The sequence below is a fragment of the Artemia franciscana genome, chromosome 4 (assembly GCF_032884065.1).
Source record: "Artemia franciscana chromosome 4, ASM3288406v1, whole genome shotgun sequence".
In the NCBI taxonomy this organism is placed as follows: domain Eukaryota; kingdom Metazoa; phylum Arthropoda; class Branchiopoda; order Anostraca; family Artemiidae; genus Artemia; species Artemia franciscana.
In genome coordinates this window covers 45,101,129-45,122,508 of record NC_088866.1, presented here as the reverse complement: position 1 = coordinate 45,122,508, position 21,380 = coordinate 45,101,129, and positions in this window count along the sequence as shown.

The following is a 21,380-nucleotide window of genomic DNA, read 5'->3' as shown; positions in this document are numbered from 1 at the left end:
GGAAGTAATGTGACAATCGTTCGTGATCAGTGAACCCTGATTGATGAGTAGCATAGTGTCTGTATTTTACCGAAATATCAACGGTGCCCGTGAAAAATTAAGGTCTTTTGAGCATTTGCTTTGTACTTATGATATTGTGTGCTTTACTTAACATCTTCTAAATGCTGATAATGTATCAATTCTGGAGGTATCCACACAATACAAGTTTTTTTTTGGTTCCTGCTAAGGCGACATCAGGTCGCCCATCTGGTGGTCTCACAATAGCAGTTCATAAAAAGTTCAATAGTAGTTATTTTGAATCCTCTGATTTTTACGTGTCAGCTGATTTAGGCTACCTTGTTTTAGTTTGTGTTTATATGCCCACAAATTACCGAAATGAGGCGTCCAGCCGTAAATATTCATCAGCATGCGCATCTTTGTCTAAGAAACTTCACAAAATTACGTCAGATAATAAGCCACTCCTAATTTGCGGTGACTTTAACACAGATCTTTAAGATTATTCAGCCCCTTTTCGCGAATGTTACTACCATCGTTCCTAAGCGGTGTTTCGGTACTCACAAAATCAAAACCTTTTTCTTATTTGCATAATTCTGGGTCTACTTCCGACTTAGGTTTCCTTCTATCTGATCTTCCTGAACTACTGTGCGTCATTGTTGAAGTTTCTAGTGATATCAAACAGTTCGTAGTAACGAACTGTAGTAAGGAGCGACCCGGCTCAATAGTAACCGAAACTCTAAAAAATGGAATTTTTCAATATCGCGATATCAATATCAATTTTTCAATTGATGCGATATCAATATCGCATCAAAAGAATCGCATTTTAATGCTGATTTTAAATATATAAGTTTCATCAGGATCAGTTATACCCATCAAAAGTTACGAGCCTGAGAAAATTTGCCTCATTTTCGAAAATAGGGGAAAACACCCCCTAAAAGTCATACAATCTTAACGAAAATCACGCCATCAGATTTAGCGGATCAGAGAACCTTAATGTAGAAGTTTCAAGCGCCTATCTACAAAAATGTGGAATTTCGCATTTTTTGCCAGAAGACAGATCATGGATGCGTGTTTATTTGTTTTTTTTCCCAGGGGTGATCGTATCGGCTGAGTGATCCTAGAATGTCGTGAGAGGGCTCATTCTAACGGAAATTAAAAGTTCTAGTGCCCTTTTTAAGTGACCGAAAAAACTGGAGGGCACCTAGGCCCCCTCCCACGCTCATTTTTTCCAAAAAGTCACCGGATCAAAATTCTGAGATAGCCATTTTATTCATCATAGTCGAACAACCTAATAACAATGTCTTCAGGGACGACTTACTCGCCCACAGTCCCCTTGGGAGGGGCTGCAAGTTAAAAACTTTGACCTGTGTTAACATATAGTAATGATTGTTGGGAAGTGTACAGACGTTTTCAGGGGGATTTTTTTGGTTTAGGGGGGAGGGTTGAGGGGGGGGGGTTACGTGGGAGGATATTCCCATGGGGGAAGAGAATTTCAATGAAGGGGGCGCAGGATTTTCTAGCATTATTTGAAAAAACAATGAAAAAAATAATATGAAAAGTTTTTTCTACTGAAAGTAAGGAGCAGCATTAAAACTTAATATGAACAAAAATTATTACGCATATGAGGGGTTTACCTCCTCGTAATACCTCATTCTTTACGCTAAAGTATTTTTAGTAATTTCAACTATGTATTCTACGGCCTTTGTGATTCAGAGGTCATTCTTAAGGAATTGGGACATTTAAGCTTTAGTGTAAAGAGTGAGGTATTGACGAGGATTGAACCCCCTCATATACACAATAAAAACGTACGAATATAGAATTTCTTTACGTAAGTTAATTCGTAAGTTACGGATAATTTTTACCAATGAAAACGTATGTAAAAAATTAAAAGTTCTAGTTGCCTTTTTAAGTAATAAAAAATTGGAGGGGAACTAGGCCTCCTCTCTCACTCCTGTTTTGTCAAAATCTTCCGATTAATTGCAATTAATTAATATGCAATTTTGCTTTAATTATTTATGTGCGGAGAGCCAAGATAAAAAAATGCATTAATTCAAAAGCGTCCAGAAATTAAATAAAAAAAAGAAGTTTTTTTAAATGAAAGTAAAGAGCAACATTAAAACTTAAAACGAACAGAAATTACTCCGCATATGAATGGGGCTTTTCCTCCTCAACGCCCCGCTCTTTACGCTAAAGTTTCTTACTGTTTTAAAAAGTAGTAAGTAGAAAAGAGAAAGAGTCAAACTTTAGTGTAAAGAGCGGGGCATTGAGGAGGAAAAGCCCCTTTCATATGCGGAGTAATTTCTGTTCGTTTTAAGTTTTAATGTTGCTCCTTTCATTTAAAAAAACTTGTTTTTTTCTATTTAATATTAATAAGTGACCACATGAGTCTGATGTTTCATATAGATCTGCTTTTCAATTGAATAATCGAACGCCTTAGTAGTTCATGAGAAGCCACTGGGATCGCATAAATATCCCCGTTTTACCAAAGTAGTCTTGATTTTATGCTTTCTAAAATTAAAATACCGTTCCACCTGTTATCAAGAAATAGAAAAGGTAATAATTTTTATCTAGATTTTTCCCTAGCAAAAATCGTGCATTTACTGAAAGTTGCTTCTGCTTCCGGGGTACCTTGTGCAATCATTTGTTCTGGGACCCGAAAGAAAGGATGGAGTCAAGATGAGGAGTTTCAAAAAGCTAAGCACCGTCATAAGCTTTGGTTTATAATTTGGGTTGACTGTGATCACCCCCAGGACCGGATATATTTTTTGTATTGTTAAGTCTACTAAGGTTGAATATAGGAGGGCTATCCGCCGACGGAAGCAGAGACAAATTTTTAGCCTATCAAATGGTATCCGTAATAATTCCCAACAGCTTTGGAAATATGTTTCTAAATTTACTTCTTCGCCTTCTTCGCAACCTGATCCAGTTAATATATTGTCATGGGAAAATCATTTTCTTCTTTATTTTCTGATGATCCCCCACCATTGGATATTAGGTTTTGAAAAATCCTAGAAAACCATCTTTCAAAACTTGACCATACTCGTAACCTTGTTAGAATCCCTCCATTACGAATTGAGGCTCTGATTCACTTCTGAAGAGTAGAAAAGCGCCAGGGTCTGATGCTCTTCAGCCCGAATATTTGATTCATGGAACCCCTAAACTATTTGAACACCTTCCGATATTGTTTCAGGCATTGGCTGCTCAACAATATGTGCCGGACGCATTGTGTGAAGGTATTGTAACGTGTGTCCCAAAGAAAAATAAAGATCCAAAATCATGTGATTCATACAGACCAAGTATGCTCAGTTTTAGGAAAACTACTTGGAAAGATGTTAAATAGAGAAATTAGTCATAAGTGTGACCACGGGGAGCAACAGTTTGGGTCTCGTGAAGGTCTTTCGTGTCCAAAATGCCTACGCAGCTTTTCTTGCGATTTTTGAACGTCATAAGCATTCGAAGAGCCTTTACGTTTGTGCTTGTGACATATCTAAAGCCTTTGATAAGATTTTACATTTCCAAGGGATTTATCTCTACTAAGCAGTGGTGTAGATCCTTTTATTTGTTTTATTTTTTTATGTCTGTGGACATGGTATCGAAAAGCATCAATTCGCGTGCAAGTAGGAGGCCATATGCGTAACCGTATTAATGTTCGTCGTGGAGCATAACAAGGTTCAGTGCTAAGTCCTGTGATTTTTAATAGTGCTATTCGTTCGGCTACTTGCCATTTACCGCCATATCTAATAAAGCCAAATGTAGATGTAAGTCATTTGTCATATACGGATGATATTCTTCTTCTGTTTGTTGACCTCCAAGGGTTACAGAAAGCTGTAGACAGTGTTTGCGCTGCTTTAAACGGAATCGAACTTTCAGTTGCCACTTCTAAAACAGAACTTCTTATTTTTGGTTCGGGTTCACAACAATCCCTAAATGCGGCTATTCAAGTTGGTCCTACTACTGTATTTGTGTCTTCTTCACTCAAGTATCTTGGTCTCCCGTTTGGGAGCTCGATTAAAGCTACTAGAAAACTTAAAAGTGTGAGTAAAGTACTAGAACACTTAAAATGGGCACTTAAAAGCTCTAGTGCCCATTTTAAATGCCTAAAAATACTGGAGGGCAGCTATCCCCCACACCTGTTTTTTCCTAAAGTCTTTCCATCAGAATTTTGAGATAGCCATTTGTTCAAATAGTCGAAATATCTAATAGCTATATCTTTGAAAATGGTTTGTGTTCCTTTTCCCCCGGGGGAAGCCCTCCTAGTAAATTTCTGCTCGTTTTAAGTTTTAATATTGCTCTTTACTTTTAGTTGTAAAAAATTTGTTTTTATTTAATTTCTAACTATTTTGAATCATGCTAGAAAATCTCCACCCCAGTGTAAAATTTTCATTGCACGCATAAAATTATTACACTTACACAGGGGGCCCGAGGAGATCTAATCCTACCCCCCTAAGTCTAGTACAAAGGACTCTTCTCCCATTAAAAATTTAAAAATGGTAATCGAAATAGGCTATTTTCTTATTTTGAATTCTGCTCTTAAAAAGAATGCTCTCATGGAAAAGTACAGCTTTATAACTGTCTGCGAATCGACCATTTTTCAAATCATGCTAGAAAATGCCCACCCTCCGTGTAAAATATTCACTGGTGAATACTTTCCTCCCCATGAAATATTAACCTATCCCGATGGAAATTGCCCCTTCCCCGCGAAAAATTCCTCAATACCTCAATATCTTGTTCCTCAATACCTCGCTCTGTACGCTAAAGTCTTTTCTTGAACATCTTAAAAAAACTTATTATTCTAACTGAACGGCCCTGGTGTTTCTTGTGTCTTTCTTAAATAACTAAAGCAAAAAGTCAAGCTTTAGCGTATAGAGCGAGGTATTGAGGAAGGGGAAAACCCTCCTCGTGCTCGTAATAATTTCTGTTCGTTTTAAGCGTTACTGTTATACCTTGCTTTCGGTTGAAAAAAAAAACTAATTTGTTTTTATTTAACTTCTATAAAAACCTGCTTTGTCAAAGACATTCGTTGTCTGCTTATTGCCGGCTTAAATCTAGCTGTTTATTTTGAAGTGTCACTTAGAAGTATTAAAGGGCGTTGCCAAGGGGACAGACATCGTTGCTTCCTTGAGGCTCCGAAATTTTTACAAATTATAAAATTGCTCCTTGGCTCAGTTAAATACAAAAAAAAAAAAAAAATACAACTCACAGCAAGAATAAAATAAAAAAACAGAAATTATTCCGTATACGAGGGGCTGTCCCTTGGTCTTTACGCTGAAGATTTTTCTTTTTTTTAAAGTTCTTTTAAAATACTTCTGATTCAAATTCAACGGGTCCTGTCTTTAAGCAGTCTTTCATAAAGAATTGCTACCAAAAGTGGAATTTTAGCGGAAAGAGTGAGGGTTCAAGAAGGTGCAGCCCCCTTTGCACTCGGAATAATTTTTGTTCATTTTAAGTTTTAATATTGTTCCTTACCCTCAGGTGTAAAAAATCGTTTTATTTAATTTCTGACCGTTTTTTGAAAAATTCTAGGATTTTTAGGATTTCTAGGATTTCCTCCCATGAAAAATTATCCCCTGGAAATCGCCCTTCCCCCCAAATATTTTCCTAGGGGCTATTTGGGGGGGGGATGTCATCCCCTAAGGTATATATATTGAACTTTTTAACTATACTGAATCAAATAGCTATGGTTAAATTAAGGGTGTTTCCCCAAATCAAATTTGGGCTATTTTCCCCTTTTTTCGAAAATCAGGTGAAGTTTCTCAGCCTCGTAAATCTGAATGGGTAACATTAACCGAACTTCATATTTTTGGATTCAGCATAAATTTCAATTCTTTTGATGCATCTATTTTTATCAAAATTCTATTTTCTTTAGTTTCGGTTACTATTGAGCCAAGTGACTCCATAGTTACAGCTTCCTACCACGAACTGTTTGAAAGTACAATTTTTACTGTTCTCTCTTCTTCTTTGCACGGCTATTAACTTTGCTCAGTCTCTCCTGGCATTTGGTGTTTCAAATAAACGCATCTATGAGGCCTTTCCTTTAAGGTTTTGATCCTTCCATCCGCAATGTTATCTATGTTCATTGGCCTTGCTCACACTCGTAGCCTACACATGAGTGGAAAGTGTCTCAAAATGTCACGATTTTATCCTGTGCGTCCTTACTTGCGTCTATTATTGTCAATGACTGTTCGTATTTTTTACAAGTTTCCTCCTTGACATTCATTTATTTGCCTCTGGCTACCTAGTATTAATGGGTGCTATCCTAATTTTCCTCCGACTCAAAAACAAATCTGTGCCCAAACACAATCTTTAGGCAAGAATTAGTTTCGGTGGATAGATCAGCCAAAAGCTTTAGGAAAATTTGGAATTAGTCCTAAAAGCCACAAGATTTTATAGGGTCCCCAAGGTCACCCTGCAGCCTTATTAAGAGTCACAGTTTTGGTTAGGAAAAGTCATGAGAGGTCCACTTTTGCCACTAAGAGGTCACGCCAGAAAGATTTCCCTCTCAGGTATAGGGGGTGGAACAATGAACTTGTGACATAGCAGAGACCCTTAGCCGACTCACACCACCGGAACAGCTCCAGTCTTTTATACCCAGCCTATCTCGTCAGGAGGTATGGAAAAAGTTTCAAAATGCCAATAACGCACAGACCACGGTATGACGACGGTATGAGTTGAAGCAACAGTGTTAGGATGCAAACATTTTCTTGTGGTTAATCCAACATCCTTCACAACAAGCCTTGTTACTTTCAACTTCACTAACCAAACTGTTCCTAAAACGTTTCCGTTACGCCCTTTTGACAACTTGTATATAGACTGCTCATTGTGACTCAGATCACAATCCTCCTCAAAAATTCTTTGAAAATTTCACTCTCATACCCTTAGGCACAGTCGTAATAGTTGTCACAGTGGTAGTATTAATCCTGCTAGTACTATTGCTATCATGCATTGATAATACCAGTAGTACTAGTAGCAGCAGTAGTATTAACATATTGCATTTTGGTCTGAAGATCATCCCTCTCATGAAAAATCATGCCATCATTGTCTAGTGTCAGAGAACCCTACAGTAGAAGTTTCTAGCTTCTATAATCAAAAATATGGAATTTTACTATTTCCGTCAGAAGACAGATCACGGTTGCGTGTTAATTTGTATTTTTCAAGGGTGATCATTTTGAAATAATATTCCTAAAATATCGGAGGAGGATACATTTGAACGGAAATTAAAAGATCTTGTGCGCTTTTTAAGTGACCAAATAGATCAGAGGGCAACTGGCAACCTTCCACTCCCATTCTCCCCCAAAATTGTGTGGCCAAATTCTGAGATAGCCATTTTGTTCAGTATAGTTGAAAAATTATATAACTATGTCTTTAAGTATAAAATGACCCCCCACAGTCCGTGGGAAGCTGCCTCTAAGTTTTGAAATTTGTCCTAAGGAGAATTTTTCTGGCTGAATCGTCCACAAGCAATTTTACGGAGAGGGGAGATTTCCAGCTAGGGTGGAACTTTTTTGAGGGAATTTGACGGGATGATGCACTTTACGTTGAATGAAATTTCCATAATAGAGTGTTCCATGAGTGGGGTGGAGGTATATATCATAAAAAGTGAGCCAGATTCACCGGTTTTATTTTTGTAAAACGATCAGAAATTAATTTTTTTTAAATAAGTTTTGCTTAACTGAAAGTGAGGAGTAACATTAAAATTCAAAACGAACAGAAATCATTCAATATATGAAGGGTTGATCTCTTCTCAACACCTTGCTCTTTACGATAAAGTTTGACTGTTTTTCCCGATTTTTTTTTAAACAGCTACTGAAACACGGGGGCTGTTTTTTTAGAATAGGAAACTATTTAGAAGTCAATCAATCAATCAGTTTATAAAAACTAAAACAAAAGTGCTAATACTATTACATACTAATACTATTACTATTACACAAGTAATACTATTACTATTACAATACTAATACTATTAAGTGCTAATAGCTTTAGCGTAATGAGCAAGGTATTGAGGATGTGGCAACGCTTCATATACGGAGTAAATCTTCCAAAACTAATATTCAAATTTTGTTTTAATTTGTAATGTTCGATGAGCCAAATTCGAACCTGCATGAGTTGAAAAACGTTCAGAAATTGTATACAAAACAAGCTTTTTTTTCACTGAAATTAAGGAGGGACATTAAAATTTAGAACTAACAGAAAGTATGCCCTATATGAAAGGGGCTGTCCCTTCCTTAACGCTTTGCATTTGACCTTAAACTTTGAATATGTCACAACTCTACTTTTTAAAACAGTAAAGAAAACTTTTGAGTAAAGAGAGATTTGTTGAGGAGGGAACAGCCCCTTTCATATACGGAATCGTTTTAAGTTTTAAAGTCACTCCTTACTTTGAGAGAAAAAACCTTTTTTTTTTCTTTATGTAATACCAAGAACAAGAACAAACAGTGCTTTGCATAGGCAGTAACTCTTTGTTTCTGCTTCAATGTTTTGACTATTTACTTTTTTATGACTTAAATACGTTTTGAAGATATTTATCTTATGCAATCATTCAGTGGAAAACAATTTAAATATATTAATAACAGTGTTTCATATTAAATTACTACTCATAAATTTGTATAGTAAGATAAGAATACACGGTATAAATCTGAAAAAAAAAATTGTATCATAGAGGTATATACTCTCGCTGTTTGCTTCCCTTAATTTGTCTGATCCTTAATGCTGAAATAAATGTTATTTTTGAAATGCTGATATATGTGAGGATCGTTACTGTGAAAAAGGTGTTCAGCATACATAATATCGAGTTTGATATTCTATCCGACTAACCTCCATATCCCCATGTGAAACCCCTATAAGATACCAACAAATGCTTGTCTTGCAACGTTTACTTGAAATGCTCTGGATAATTAAGAGAATATCTACAGTGATCATGTTTACTTCAATGTAAGCATAGTCAGAAATAATTATGAGGGTGTTCTTGCATTATTATGAAGGTGTTGGTATTTGAAAACACCAGTTTCTTATGGCACGGTGCATTGTAGATTTTCACTGGGCTGGTTGTTCCAGTCAATAGGTTGCACCTTCTTGTGGGAGATTTGAATATTTGCTTGCTTGGGCAGCCGGGTTTGAGCTTACTTTGTGCTATTTTATGTTCTGTTATCTATATGATGTCGTAATAGTTCTAACCGTGTTTTACCGATGAATGTTGGTTGCGATTGTAATATTTGTTGTCAGTATTTTTCACAAGGAAAGTGTGCATACATAAAATCGTAACCTTAATCTATAAAATTGTAACCTTGGATCAATTTAAATAATCTTGGATTTGGGGAAAGAGTAAAATACCTGAAAAACCCCTACTCTACGGACAAGCCTGATTAGTTAAATTAACTGGGAAATGTGTAAAAATAAAATCTCAGATAGTTTCGTTTTAATAATTTAGTGTGAAAACATTTTATTTAAAAATGATTTGGGACAAACCGTGAAAATTGGTAAAAGCTGTCTAACATACCATGTTTTAATGAATCTATAGCTATTATTAAAAAGTTTTGTTGAATAGGTTTTTTACCAAAGATAAGAAAGTACATTATACATTTTTAGATACAGAACAATGATTTTAGCATCAGTGACTTTTAAAATAACCATTCGGAAGATTTATTTAGATGTTACCTGTGGGCTAATTCTTGGGATGGTCAAATTGGTTCATCTTTACATTGTTTTATTTTTTTTTTTTTTTGCTTATGCCAGTGATGATGCTAAGTAAAATAATGCTCCATTAAAAACCGTTATAAGGAGGTAGGGCAGGTAATACCAATCTTGGTGCTTTGGCTGATCCGGGCACAAAAAAAAAATCAAAAGTTGATTGCGTTAGTCATTTTTTACTTTCAATGGAATTTTTCTGGCGTTGGGGAAGGGCACCGAGCCTTATTATATCCTAGGCAAATTTTGGAACGGCCTAGGCTCCATTGTCGAAAGGAACTTGTTGCCTTTTGCTGATAGACAAGAAGACAGGCACACTTTTATGGGAGAATAAAGTGAGCCTTGACTCTTACCGGGAAAAGACGTAATTATATATCACCCTTAAAAAATATTTCTTGATTTCAGTTGTTGATATCAATCTCCTGGTGTCTTATTGCTTTTTATTAAAATGCTTACGCTCCCAATTAAAAGTTTATTTAGTATCTTGGAAAGGAAATCAATTTATTATATTTGTTTCTATTTTTAACTAACAAGTAAAATTGTAGGCTTAATGGACAAAAAAATAGTTCAATGGTTTTCGTTATTTACTTAGTAGAAGTTCAATTTTTGTTCAAATCATATTTTTTGTAAAATTTGTTCTTGGTCCCATCTAAAAAAGACCCCCTTCCTCTTCCCCAAGGCAAATTTAACCAGAATTTTATGGTGAAAATAGCGACAAAGACCACACTGCCTTTCCATAACAAACAAATACAAAGTAGAAACAATAGGGAAAATCTTTTCAAGACACTGGAAATCAGTTCTGTGAATGTTTCGGCCCTATCTCCAAGGGCCGTCTTCAGCACAATACGAGAACAAGAGAGAAAATATGTATATATAGATAAACTTACATTAAATTGTGAGAATGAAAACTAAATAACGTTTTTAAAACTTTTTAAAAAAACAGCCTTAGCATCCTTACTTCAACGAAGTTCAACCAGGACTGACAAAAAGAATGAAGTGAGAATATAAATTCATTCAAACTAAAGAGAACAAAGTGATTAAATGCAATTTCTCAGAGCCAACCTTGCTTTTTTAGCAGCCTGTCTCAAAGGCCTTAAACCAGACTTTTGTTTTTTGAGGGCGGGTAAAAAAAAAGAGATTTTAAAACACGAATCAAAGCTTTGATCAAAATGTTTTTGGGAGGGGCAAAACTTCATAAGAACGTGACTTAAATGGGAAATATGCAGGAAAAAAAAGGAAGCGGGTGTGATTCTTAATAAATAGAATTAAGCCTTTCCCCAAAAGTATTCCAATTTGACCAACACTGTTAATAATAAGACGAATATAACAAATCCAACAAATACACAAATCTGGCAAAAAATATGCGATCCTTCATTGAGCTTTCAGATAAATATAAAATGAGTTCTAAGGGAGAGACACGAAGAGGTCAGGGGTAAAAAATGATGTATAATTCCCAGGGCCATAAACCAGACTTTTGTTTTTGAGGGTAGGTAAAAAAAAGAGAATTTAAAAGACGAATATAACAAATACACAAAAGTATGCTGGGAGGAGGCCCATCCCCAGGGGACAGTGGTGGTATTTATAGGTGGAGAGAGGATGCCACACAATGTTTCCCGTCAGTTAGTAAAAAAATCGAATCGGGGAAAACGAACTGCCATTATTTTAATTGCGAAGCGTATCTTTTTATTAGGGTAAATACACTAATGGAAACATATGACGAAAAATCAGTGAAAGCGCATCAGTCTCTCCTTGTAAACAACAAAAGTCGTAATTTTATAAAGAAATCCAAAATCAGTTGGTAAAAATGATCATCCTGTTGGTAAGATTCATCACCCCCCTTAAAAAGTTCAACTATTGAAGCCTCTGAGCTGGATATCAAAATTTTGAAGGGTGTGGAAGAGGTCAGTACCGTTTATGGAGAGGTGCTGAGTGAGGTTTTACCTCCGTCTGAACGCTTTGGCTGACGCTTTAGATGCCTTTGAACATGCTTATTTTGCAAAAAAAAAAAAAACACGTTTGTGAGATCCAAGGGCTATTTCTGATTAACTCTAATGGATAACAGTCTATTTAATTTCGGTACATTTGGCTAAAATCTTCATACTGATTTGGAAAACCCATCCACCCTCTCCTATTTACAGCTATTATGTTGCATTTCGTCGTTGATTATTATTAACAGTGCTGGCCAAATTGGAATACTTTTGGGGAAAGGCTTAATTCTATTTATTAAGAATCACACCCGCTTCCTTTTTTTCCTGTATATTTCCCATTTAAGTCACGTTCTTATGAAGTTTTGCCCCTCCCAAAAACATTTTGATCAAAGCTTTGATTTGTCTTTTAAAATCTCTTTTTTTTTTACCCTCCCCAAAAACAAAAGTCTGGTTTATGGCCCTGGGAATTATACATCATTTTTTACCCCTGACCTCTTCGTGTCTCTCCCTTAGAACTCATTTTATATTTATCTGAAAACTCAATAAAAGATCGCTTCTTATTTTCAGTCGAATTTTTTTTAATTTAATTTATCTGAAAGCTAAATTAGAGCTGGGATGTTTTGGCATTAAAATGCGAATTTTGAGGTATCTCCCTCCCTCCGTAACTAAAAAACTATTAGAAAACTCCATTGTAGAAATTTAAGTGCACTTTTAATTTTCAAATTGTCCGTTGTTGACTCTGTTGTTGGGAAACATACGGACATTTTTTACGGGAGATACTCCTCTGGGGGGACTGTCACGAGGAATTTTCTAAGTGGAGACACCCTGAATTACCCTGAATTCTTCTACAAAACTCTATTTACTTGTCTTTCTTCCTCTTTGCATGCACAATGTCACATATGGAAAGAGTTTTACGGCAGAATTGTCCAAGGGAAATTCTCAGTGGGGATTAAAGATTCTGGCAAGATTTTTCCTTTGAAAACTCTGGTTAATGTCAACAAAGATGCTGCAATGTGACAACTCCCGTCTTACTGCACAAAACATTTTTGGTGTTTATTTTAGTTCATCACTGCTACTCCCCCCCTCGCCTTAGAACCAATAATAAAGACCTAGACTGAATGTATACGTGGGAAGAATCAGACAACAAGTCCCAAAACCCATATGGTTTTCATCTAAAGGTTCGGTGAGGCTTAGAAAATTAGGAACATTTTTGTCCAATTAGAAGGGAGATGTCACCTTGTTGCACCCTTGTGGAAGTTACCTACATTTTACCACGGAAAAACCTTGTTAGACAATTTGATTTCGGCTGAAAGAAAATTATTCCTAAAAATTTTTGCCCACAGTAAATTTTTCCTAAGCAATTTTCCTCCCCCTGCAGAAAAAAATTCGCATGCGAATATAGAAGTTCATTACGTAAATTAATTCTTTAGTTACGTATATTTTTTACCAATGAAAACGTTTGCGATTAATTGGAGGGCAACTAGGCCTCCTCCCTCACTCCTTTTTTTTCAAAATCTTCCGATTAATTGCAATTAATTAATGTGCAAATTTCGTTTTAATTATTTATGTGTGGAGAGCCAAGATCAAAACATGCATTAATTCAAAAACGTCCAGAAATTAAATAAAAAAAAGTTTTTTTTTGAAATTCAAGTAAGGAGCAACAATAAAACTTAAAACGAACAGAAATTACTCCGTATATGAAAGGGGCTTTTCATCCTCAACGCCCCACTCTTTACGCTAAAGTTTGACTCTTTCTCTTAACTATACTTTTTAAAACAGTAAGAAACTTTAGCGTAAAGAGCGGGGTGTTGAGGAGGAAAAGCCCCTTTCATATACGGAGCATTTTCTGTTTGTTTTAAGTTTTAATGTTGCTCCTTACTTTCATTTAAAAAAACTTGTTTTTTTTTTATTTAATGACTATCTATGATCATATTAAAAATTGTGTCTAAATTCCATTGGTTTTTATTGTGCATGTATATGTGGAGATGTGACCCATCAAGTATATAAATATAAATTCAAAAACATTTCCTTTGCAATTTGAAGAAGAAGATGTTGCAATCTTCATTAGAAATTCAACTTACATTTAGCCAATATTACATAAGAAACTTACAACTCAAGAGTTTGGATGAACCCAGTTATTGAACCCTCTCAGACAAATCTAGTGAACGAACCGGAAATTATTTTGTTCTATATAAACATGTTAGGTTTAATTTTAATGCTTTAGTATTTCTGCTGGTCACTGACCCCCTCTCAAATCAAATAATTGGGTATACTAGGATTCGAACCCTCACTCTTTCGGAAAAAGGATCCTAGATCAAGCACATCCATCCACTCGACCATCCCCCAATGTCACCAGATCCAGTCGGGATTTAAAATAAAAGCTCTGAGACATAATATTCTTCTAAATATCAAATTTCACTAAGATTCGATCACCCGTTCGTAAGTTAAAAATTACTTGTTTAGAATTTGTTCTCCAAAATTCACTGAGGAGGAATTATTGTTGTTAAAAGAGATTTTAATAAGTAACCATTATCTGGGTTGGTTAATTGACCAAACTTTTTCGAAAAGAAGGAAAAAAATTTTAGAATGTTCTGACGACATTCTGGAAACAACAGAAAAGAAAGATATTTTTTTTTTCTCTACCATATGTTCCAGGTTTGAGTGAAAAACTTAAAAGAATTTTACAAAATAAGGGTTTAAAGGTAACTTTAAGAGGTAGTAATACTTTGGCTAGTTTCTTAAATTCTGGAAAGGATCGGACTTCCGTAGAGCAACAAAGTGGGGTTTATAAAATCCCATGTACTTGTGGAAGCTCTTATGTGGGACGTACTAACCAGAATTTAAAAACGAGATTGCTACAACATTATAATTCTATTTCATCGTCTTTAAAGCAAAATACCAAACCTGAAGATTTCACGTCGGCCCTCTCGGAGCATATCTTTAATTTTCCAAATCATTTTATTTTGTTTGAAAATGTTTCTTTGATTTCTAGGGACCAAGGTTTAAAGCAGACTTTCAGGGAAACAATCGAAAAAAAAACTATTCAAGAATATTTCCATAAACAGAGATACAGGTGAATTTGGATTGAACTCAATTTATAATAATTTACTGAGGTCAAATAAAGTAAATATCACCTCACCTAAGAGCTATGACCTCTGTCCACGTAATATGTCAGATAATTCTAATGAACCGGAACCGAAAAGGTCAAAGAGATTTGCCTCGGCTGTTGCATTGAAAAAAATAAGAGCAATAAACTATATGTAATTAGTTTATTAGGTATAAATTTTGTTTATTTTTATTCATGTCTTTTAGTCTTACTGCTGATGATGAACACTGTATGTGTGTTCGAAATATCCAGCTAAATAATTTTATATCTATTCACTGTCAATAAAAAGGTATCATCCCTATTTTGAACTGTTTTACTTTCGTCATGGAAAGCCAGTGTGGTCTTTGAAGTTATCTACGTCGAGTATATGGGGATAATGTGACCAAGGAGGTGTCTAAATGTATTAACACCCATAAGAGACACGCAAGTGTTATAAATCAACAAGATTTTCTTCATCAATGTAAGAAGAAAAGGATTTTGCCACCTTCAATAAAATTCAATCTGCATTTAGGCACTTTTAAAGGAAAAAAGTTCGAACGAGGTCTACAATTCAAGACTTTAAATCATCTGATTAAAGATAAAAGGAGAAAAAGAGCTTTATTAGTGAAAGATAAATTTTTCCTGGAAAATATTATATAAAAAAAGGTGAGTGCAAGTGAATTTTGTTTTATTCAACAAACAGCGAGAAATCATTTCAATCATGACTTTCACCTTTCCAGAGAAAGATTACTTAAAAAGTTTTCAAAATTATCTGAAAATAAAGCCGTAATACCTTCGTCAACTGTTGGACCAGGTGTAATTAATTTTTTATCAAGGACCTTAACGTTACAAGAAAAGTCCGTATTAGAAAAAGGTCCAAAATTTTGTTTTAAAACTAATAAAGTCCCAGTAGAAGAAATTATCTCTTCAATAGAAACATCTTTACATAGAAACCCCATCCTAATCAAAGATGTTAGCCTAGTAAGAGCTTCTACAATTAAAGCCTTGTCAGAGTTTGCTTTAAAACCAGAAATCCCTAACAATTCTTTCAAAGACATGAAGATTCTTAATAATTTAAGAAGGGATGAATCTATTATTATTACAAAAGCAGACAAGGGTGACACTTTAGTGGTAATGGACACCAAGGACTACGATTCAAAATTAAACGCTTTACTGAAAGATGAAAAAACGTACAAACAACTTTCTTTTGACCCGACGGACTCATACACAAAGAAGTTTAAGAACGAGTTAAAGAGTTTGAAGGAAGAAGGGAAGATTACACCTCAACTTTTCTACAAATTCTTACCAAGAGGTTCTTTGTGCCCTAAATTATATGGACTTCCAAAGATACATAAGCCAAACCTGTCATTACGACCAATTGTTGCGAGTAACAAGTCACCAACAAGTGCTCTGAGTAAGTGGCTAGTGTCATTGTGTAAACAACTCATGTCTACACAAATTTCTTACATTAAGAATTCGTCAGAACTTGTAAAAAAAACTAAAAGAAGTTGAGATTTCTTCAAATTCTATAATTTCAAGTTTCGACATAATGTCAATGTATACGAGTATTGATGTAAAAGCCGCAGAAATTCTTCTTGAGAGAAAGATACTAAGAAATTTGGACTTAATTGGTGGTGAAACAGATTTGGAAGTCGGTGTAATTATGATTTTAGTTAGGTTGTGCAACATGTTCTCTTATTTTTTTCAATTCAGAGGGTTTTTTTTCGAACAAGTAAATGTTTTACCCATGGGGGCCCCTTTAAGTCCTTTATTAGCAAATTGTTTTGTAGAAAATATTGAAACAATAGCGTTAGATTCATATTTTTTAAAACATAAATTTTGGGGGAGATATATGGATGACATAATTTCAGTATGGAATTATGGGGTGGATGAATTAAAAAGTTTTTTAGAACATCTTAATTTTTGGGGAGGGGATTTAAAATTTACAATAGAATTAGAAGAGGATAATAAATTTCCTTTTCTGGATGTCCTTCTTTTAAAAAATGAAAATAGTCTGGATTTTAAGAATTACAGAAAACCTACTAACAATAACAGATTTTTGTCGTTTTTCTCCGGTCATGCTCGCCAAGTAAAAATTGGTTTAATCATATCATTAACTGACCGCATTTTTAGAATTTGTTCTCCAAAATTCATTGAGGAGGAATTATTGTTGTTAAAAGAGATTTTAATTAGTAACCATTATCCGGGTTGGTTAATTGACCAGACTTTTTCGATAAGAAGGAAAACATTTCTAGAATGTTCTGACGATATTCTGGAAACAACATAAAAGAAAGATATTTGTTTTTTCTCTACCATATGTTCCAGGTTTGAGTGAAAAACTTAAAAAAAATTTACAAAATAATGGCTTAAAGGTAGCTTTAAGAGGTAGTAATACTTTGGCTGGTTTTTTAAATTCTGGAAAGGATCGGACTTCCGTAGAGCAACAAAGTGGTGTTTATAAAATCCCATGTACTTGTGGAAGCTCTTATGTGAGACATACTAACCAGAATTTAAAAACGAGATTGCTACATCATCATAATTCATTCTATTTCATCGTCTTTAAACCAAAATACCAAACCTGAAGATTTCATGTCGGCCCTCTCGGAACATATCTTTAATTTTCCAAATCACTTTATTTTGTTTGAAAATGTTTCTTTGATTTCTAGGGACCAAGGTTTAAAGCAAATTTTCAGGGAAACAATCGAAATTAAAAAAATTCTATTCAAGAATAATTCCATAAACAGAGATACAGGTGAATTTGGATTGAACTCAATTTATGATAATTTACTGAGGTCAAATAAAGTAAATATCACCTCACCTAAGAGGTATGACCTCTGTCCACATAATATGTCAGATAATTCTAATGAACGGGAAACGAAAAGGTCAAAGAGATTTGCCTCCGCTGTTGCATTGAAAAAAATAAGAGGAATAGACTATATGTAATTAGTTTATTAAGTATAAATTTTGTTTATTTTTATTCATGTCTTTTAGTTTTACTGCTGGTGATGAACACTGTATATGTGTTCGAAATATCCAGTTAAATAATTTTATATCTATTCACTGTCAATAAAAAGGTATCATCCCTATTTTGAACTGTTTTACTTTCGTCAAATCCATTTGATCTAATATTCCTTTCTGTGTTGCTGACAGTATTGTTTAACTATTAATATAAGACGGACAAATCGACTTAGAAACGCTTTGAATACCAATTGGTTTATATTACGTCGTGTATATGTGGAGATGTGACCAATCAAGTAAATAAACATAAATTCAAAAACATTTACTTTGCAATTTGAAGAAGAAGATTTTGCCATATTCATTAGAAATGCAACTTACATTTAGGCAATATTACATAAGAAATTTACAACTCAAGACTTTGGATGAACCCAATTGTTGAACTCTCTTTGACAAATCTAGCGAATGAACCAGGAGTTATTATTTTATTCTATATGAACATGTTAGTTTTAATTTTAATGCTTTAGTATTTCTTCACCCCCCTCTTAAACCAAATAATTGACCGAAACAATCAACCCAGTGTAAATATACTATACATAAATATTACAATCGAAACCAACACTCATTGGTGACACACGTTTAGAACTATTACGACATCAGATAAATAACAGAACATAAAATAGCAAAAAGTAAGAACAAACATGGCAGCCCAAGCAAGCAAATATTCAAATCACCCACAAAAAGGCGCAACCCATTGACCGGAACAGTCATCCCAAACACCATGCACCATGGAACACCATGCACCATGCCAAAAGAAACTGGCGTTTTCCAAGTGACCAGCCTAAAACCACTAAACCATATTCGAGATCCCTCCTAGGGTAACATTGACACTATAGTCAATGTTAATGACTCTATAGTCAATCCCAACTAAAGGGACTCTATACCAAGAGTACTATGTTAATCAGATAAAGAATCCCAGTGGTCACATACCAACGTTGCAGACCCCCATTCAATCAAAACCCCGTCAGAAGTATGATAAAGGCAAGATCATATAGGCTGTTGCGTTGCCCTTTATTTGAAAACTTTTTACGTCCCTAGCTTAACAATAGAAAGATGGGATTATTGGTGCATGTAGGACGAACCCTATAGGATAAGGGTTAAAGATTATCTTCGTGTGAGAGGAAGGGTGGGTGGAATGAGTGAGGACGTATGACTGTATGACGTTAGACAAATATTGACTGCCCCTGAAGCCATAAAAAAACCTACACGCCATAAATCAGACAATAAAATCATAATTTTGTAATAAAGTATGTTCTGACTATAAGAATCCACGGAAGAGGAATTGTCAGCTGCCAGAGAATAGAAATCTCGTAGGATTCGTGCAGTATGTAATATGAAACTGTATTCCAATGGAATGAGTTGTTTGGTGCCTAGGAATAGATCAGGGGGGGGGTAAGCTATATCGTTCCATATCACTTGTAGTTGTTTTTATCAGACATAGTTATCTAATTATTATCTTATTATTCAAATAATAAATTAGTGGATTGTCTTTTAATTTTGTTAAGTTGATGAGGAATATGGAAGGCTAGATAACCGTTTGACCACCCCTGGTCTGTTTGGACCAGGAGCCAACTTAATGTGATGGCCTTCAGAATTATAGTAGTCTAGTTGAGCGGATTGGTGCACTTTATCTAGGATCCTTTGTCCGAAAGGGTGAGGTTTCGAATCCTAGTACGACCAATTATTTGGTTTGAGAAGGGGATCAGTGGCTTGAATCTGTAAGCTTAGCCAAAGTCGACCCAGCTCTAAATGGGTACCCGGATAGCTCTGATGAAGGTAAACAGAAAGGGTGTGCGAAAGCACAGGATGGCTGCCCCGCACATGGCACTTCCTAGCTGAAGTGCCTTGGGACGGAGATCAGCACCGTCGGTTCGGACCTTAAGGGCCTAGTTGCGCCTCCTTCACCTTTTTACCATTATCCATCAGTCAGAATTAGGATAAGTGGCTAAGGAGTATGGGGTTGCGATACGGCAATATTGAGTTGCTAGCCATTTATCCAAACCTTGTTATTTAAGTGAAAATCATGAATATAGACGTAAAGACCATTACAATTTGAGTTCACACTAAGACCTAAGATTACTAAGTTATATGCATTTTAAGGTCTGTGAGCCATCTAGTTGTTTTGCAACGGTTCATGCAGCACAAATCCAAGCCAAATGCGAAATTAGTCATCGTGACTAATAGTTTTAAAATATTTTAATGAATTGACTTTTATCGTCGAATGTTCAAGTGAAAAACATTTCCATGACTCATTTTGTAATGGTTTAACGGACTTTAGTGTTCTCTCCTTTTTGCTGTTGTGTTGGATAAACGATTTATCAACTATAGTTTGGGGTAAAACTTTGATGTCAAGTGTAAACAGTGGTAAACAAAAATATGGCCGTCAGGGGGGGAATTTCCAGGGAGTTTGAATCATAAAAAGTGAGTTTTTAGGCTACCATTATTGAACAATTCTAGGAGTCCTCTCGACAGATCTTGGCAGGGGGGAACCTACTCCCTTCAACTATCTGCAGGTATGGTTGAAATTTATAAAGCTGTAATATACCAAAGACAAAAAGAAAAATTGTTGTCCTAAGCTTCGATGTTAAAAATGTGCTTAATCCCTTTGATTGACTACGCATGTATTTATACCCTCAGTTGAAAAAGTGCTCTTTCTATTTTTCAACCACGAGAAACTTTCTGATGTCCTTCGATTAGACACAAAGGGTCATTTTAATTCAGGGGGGTGGAGGTTCAAATTTAGGGGCGGAAGAGCCAGCTACAGAAGGCTACTCGAGTGACAAAAATAATAATTCTGATATAGTTTTTCAGTTTTGAGGGTTGAACCTAGAGCTCCACCCCTAGAACACGGCATTACAAATTTGAAAAAAAAACAACATTTAACAGCGGCTTCAAAACAGAAACTGATGGCTCTTATCTTAAGATACTTATATACACATTACATTCATTCTGTATAAAAGTTCCACTTCAAGAACAAAAACACGCAAAGGCACATAACTTGAGACTAGAAAACTTACTTTCGGATATTGGCCAGTAACAGGATCTGTAGCAGTGTTGTGCCAAGTACTTCTTTCTTTTTACTTGAGTACAAGTACCAAGTACTCAGAGAAATTTTTACTTAAGTACAAGTATTAAGTACTTCTCTAAAAATCTACTTAAGTAATAAGTACTTTTGAAAAAGTACTTCAGTACTTGAGAATTTCAATTTTACTTCAGTATTTAAGTACTCAAGTACTAACTTTTACTTACAGTAAATATCACACAAAACACTTCTTTAAGATCCGTTTCCTTTCTAAGCAGACAAGGTAAGTAAGATTCTGCCAAGAAATCAACCGCTTATAAGAAAAAACCGATAGTTTTCGTGAAAAAAATCAATTGGTTTCATGAAAATCCAATTTTACTTCAGATAAGATATAAAAAGAAAAGAACATACAAAGAACATTCATTATAGCTTCCTGAAAACTTTCATTACCCTTGGGTACACTTTGAACACAGATAGTTTCTTTCGCCTCTCATTCAAATATGATAAAACCTCCTCCTTCACAGAATTGGTTTCACGGCCACGGCTGCCACAATCATCACGAGTTGTTTCTTTATCACTAAGATCAAAGTATTCATCTCCAGATACTGTGTTTTCCGACTGTTTGGTTAACCAAGCTCTTGGAAAACTATAG